Source organism: Ipomoea triloba, chromosome 5 (assembly GCF_003576645.1).
Source record: "Ipomoea triloba cultivar NCNSP0323 chromosome 5, ASM357664v1".
Classification (NCBI taxonomy): Eukaryota; Viridiplantae; Streptophyta; class Magnoliopsida; order Solanales; family Convolvulaceae; genus Ipomoea; species Ipomoea triloba.
Window position 1 is genome coordinate 8,327,834 of NC_044920.1, and position 4,632 is coordinate 8,332,465.

Sequence of the window (4,632 nt, forward strand, 5' to 3'; positions counted from 1 at the left end):
GTAGGAAGAAATGTATTTTGTAGGAAAAGGAAAGAGCTAGGGGTTGTAAGTACAAGACTTTTTATATGAGTGGAGGAAAACATTACATACACACTATATGTATCATATTAGGGTATTAAAATAAGACATGGGCTTATTTATAAGAATTGGGTCTTCCATATCCAATATTAATTTAATGAGTACGAACATGATCCTTCAAAGTTTGGGCCATTAAATAATTAATATACTTATAAGGAACAAAATGTCCAAATGAAAAACATCCCTTATAAAAATTAAATCAAGGAAATTGGGCCTTTGATTAAATAAATAATTCCGGATAAGAAATATATCTTTATAAAAAGAACGAAGCCCAATTAAATTAAATTAATTACACGGTAGAATTAATTATCGGGTTTCAAGGCTTGAATTAAAACCGGGGTATTACAGAGATCCCCCGGACTCGTTCCCGGTGACGACCCCACCTAGCTCATCGATGTCCCGTCGGAGGCGGAAGAAGGTGGTTGGGTTCTCTACCCAGCGACCCAGTGCTTGAGGAAGAAGAACCAGCTCCTAACGAGCCGGTGTTGTTCGATGAACTTGTTCTAGACCCCGACTACCTGCACTTCTTCAACGAACTCTGTGCCATGATAGATCATGGCACACTGGACGGTGCTCCTCCATGAATTTCCCCATTATGAGAGGAGTACCGTGATTTTGCCGCTACTCCAACTCCGGTGACTTTGACCGTTTCCATCGAGCTTGGTCTTCTTTCTTCCAAATAGGTTAGGGACTTAGCCAAGGGTAGTCCCACTTTTTTAGCGGAAAGGGTGCTTTACTGGTCCTTTCTTTTTTGAATGTAAATGGTCAGCCTCCAAACTTATGAATGAACGCTATCTTTTGCTCGTGCTCGCCTTACATTTTCTACATGCTTCTTACAATCAGGCCGACCCATACCAGAGTCACTCTCTTGGTCCTTAAAGGACTATCCAAGACCTTTTGCTCTTTCAAACTCAAGAGCAGGCCAGTCCCTCAGACCCTTGGTCGACGAGATTGAGACCAACCTTCCCTCCGCCAAAAGATCCTAGCGTGATTTCTCAGCTTTTAGCTTTAGGGCGTACCTCATGCATCGAGGTCCAACTCTTGAAACTAAACATCCTTCCAGTCCCTCAAACCTTTGGTTTGAGGACCTAGCCTAGCTTTGATTGGCCTTCCCTTTTCAGGGGATACTTAATCCGACCTCCAAGGTCTTGCGTGTTAACTCGCGAAGTCCGTCTTTGTAGGTCGGGTTCTGACCACTTGGTCTTTGCGACTGCGCAAAACTTTCTATCTTCGCCTTTTCCAATCCTCAATCTTCTTCGTGATTCTCGCTTTCATCATTACCTTTCTAAATTGCCATATAGGCATTTAATGCTTTCCCACCCTTACGTCAGCTAACCGTCAATCAACCATCGCATCCCTCGCCTGACCGTCCGATTAAAGCCACGCATCTCTATCCCCTTTTCCTCCCTTCTTTATAAATTCCTTTCTCCTGCGCCCTTTTTCCCTTTCCACCCCTTTCTTCTGTAGTCAAGGTGTTTCTCCATTTCAGTTGTCTTCCTTCACTCTTTGCCGCCCTGTTGCATTGTGCCCTATCCCTTCGTTGACGCCATAATATACTTCCTCCGGCGTCAATTTTGCAAACCTTCCGATAAGCCGTTCATTTTCCCTTCTTTTCCTCACACTCTGATGGCTTCTTCTTCTTCGCGTCCTCTCACCGAGGTTACTGAAAATCCTTTTTCCTCTACCTCCTGGCTGGTGGCTTCAGGCGATGCCCCGGCTGAACTTCCGAGCATTGTCCTAGAGGAAATACCCTTTCGCCCGGTCACGGCCGGCGTATCTGACAACACTTGCGTGCATAGGGTGAAATGTCAAAAGATATGTGTAAATGTGTTAAAACGTAAAGTTAGTGACTCCCCGAGTGTCGGTCTCGAAGGATGGACGTGGAGGCGTGTCAAGCGTTTGTGCGTTTAATTGATTGAGTCATGCTAGAGATTTGAGTAGTGTGAATGATGATTCGAGAGTGAAGGAGTTCATAAGGTTTGTAAGAGAATAGGAGTAAAAACATGTATGAATAAATGTGTGTAAGGAAATGAGGGATTGGATAGTGCTCATCTATGTTGCATCCTGGTGTGTCTAAGGTAATGGATAAATGAGGCAAAGATGTTGGCTATTCAGGAGTGTGTCTTCTTAGTCCTCTTCCACCTCTGTGTACTAGGGCTTCTTGGACTTAGGAGTGCCTTTAAGCAACCAAAGTCCTAAGAGACATTTTATCGAACACGTTAGCTACACACTTTCCTACTATTCTTAAGAAGTCCATAGGATCTATAATTGTTACAAAGCTTTCAATCCTAACTCTAATCAAAGACATGAAAGATTCAAGAGCTCAATCTCTCATCTAGATTGGCCAAATCCAAACAAGATATCATCAAAACAACAATCAATAGACAAGAATAGAAATTCCAACAATCCAAGCATTTAAATCCAAAATAAGATATAAGATCATCACACTAGCAACATATCTTCACACAATCCAAATTCCTAGATTAAACTAGCCACTCATGATCAAGAATTCAAAGACAATAGCTAATTCAATCCAAGAACAAAATAGTAAAATAGATTAAGATGAAACGGAAATCACTTAGTATTGAAGTGTTTCTTCAATCCAAGCTTGTTGTCTTCTTACAAGGAGAAATAGCTAAGCAAAAACTATTCTAAAAACTAAGAAAATGAAAATATTGTAAAAAGAAGGAACTCTCCCAAAATGGAAAAAAGGGGCTATCTCTCTGAAATTCTATCAAGGGGGCTTAAATAGTCTCCGTAATTTTGCCATAGGAAAAATCTCGCGCAGAGTCCCAACCACGTCTCCCACACGCGTGGTGGCGTGCGTGGTTGGCTACTGGAATGTTGCCACGCGCATCACCACGCATGTGGGCATCATTCCGGGTCCTTCGGAGCTCCAGACTAACTCGGTTTGCTTCTTAAGCTCGTTCTTCGTTCCTATTAGCTCCTGGGACCTCTGTATTGTCTCAAATTATGCTAAAGGTAGCTTTGTGTGCGGTTAACGAATTTAAAGCACAAATTATCATAAAATCATCATTTAAGGATACTAAAAATGTTATAAAGCACCCTAGTTTGTACTCAAATAATGGGTATCTTGGGAGCTTATCAAGTTTCCACACTTTTCTTCTTGCTTGCCCTCAAGCAAGACAATATACTTTAAGCACATAAGCTTCCAAGATACCAACTCATACAAAATAGAACTCTTGGTCAATCAAAATGGTGGGTGTCTGAGACTATCGAAAAGGAAGAAATCTTTTGTGTTATCTACAAAGGATGTTGGTCAGATGCCATTAACTCAAAGAATATTTTCGGGAAGTATAACCTTTCATAGATAAACAATTAAAACAAAGGATCACACTTCTCACACCACGCGCAAGCATGCAATTCCAAAGTTCGAATTCACATCTCATTTAATCAGGGTCTCTAGCCGATCCCACTAGTGGGAAAGATGTGCACTAGTTAATCAACCCTTCCGTCCTAAACGCCAAAACCCAACGATAAAATAAGTGAGGGTAGGGGCATGGACCACTCACTACTTATGGCTTAGTGTGGTCCCTCTTTTCTTCTCACTTCCTAGGATAACACCATCGAGCAACCTGACTTCACATGGAGCTCCATGCTTTTTCGAAGACAGTGCAATAGGTACCCAAATCCTAGCGAAGCGGCTCACCTCATCTCTTATTTTCTCAATTCCTGGGATCCTTTTATGTGAAGAACCGACTCCAGATAAAGCTTTTTGCTTACCGAAGACTATGGTTGAACGCAACCCAGCGAATTGGCTCTCCTCAGTTTTTAATCTCGGTGATTGGCCTTTTGTCTTTTCAACTTTTTTCTCCATGCAACCGCTCATGCCTTTTTCTTTTGGGATTAAGGGATTTTTCACTCTTAAGCTTACCAATAGGCTCACCTTTTGCCCTATGCCCTACCAAGGTTAGTTCAATTCCGGGCCACGCTAAAATTTATCTCTCTCAAATTAAAAAGTGCACACTCCCTCTTCGAAAGATCTTTGACTAAGGTCCTACGTAAATAAGAGGCGAACATCATGCAAGCAGGCAAGAATATAAACTTATTTGGCTCTAAACACTCTCATGGGTGCGAAAAGTAACTTCGTCAAAGATATTTCAAGAATAAAAACTTTGGGCATCTAGTCAAAATTCTCTCTAGATAACATAAAGAATAACTTTCTTTTCTCATTGCAAATACACCCGTTTATCATTCCCAAGGGCTCAACTTTCCAACTCTAAGCAAATAAGCATGTTAAGCACAAAGTGCATCCTTTCCACAGTTTAAAATAAACATCGTCCTCGATGTTTCCTTACAAAATAGGGTAAAGGAAAAATGGGTTTCAAAAGATTTTTCAGATAAGAAATCTCTTTCCACACTTTGGAAATTGCTCTAGGATATAGTGTTTATTCTAATGATCCTATATTGATAAAATAACATGGTAAGCTCAAACAAACGTGACGGATGTATTTTGCAGTGAGGTGGATAAGTGTTATGGAAGTGGTAAAACGAAGAGTCAAGACTCCCCCCCGAGTGTCGTGTCTCTCAAGG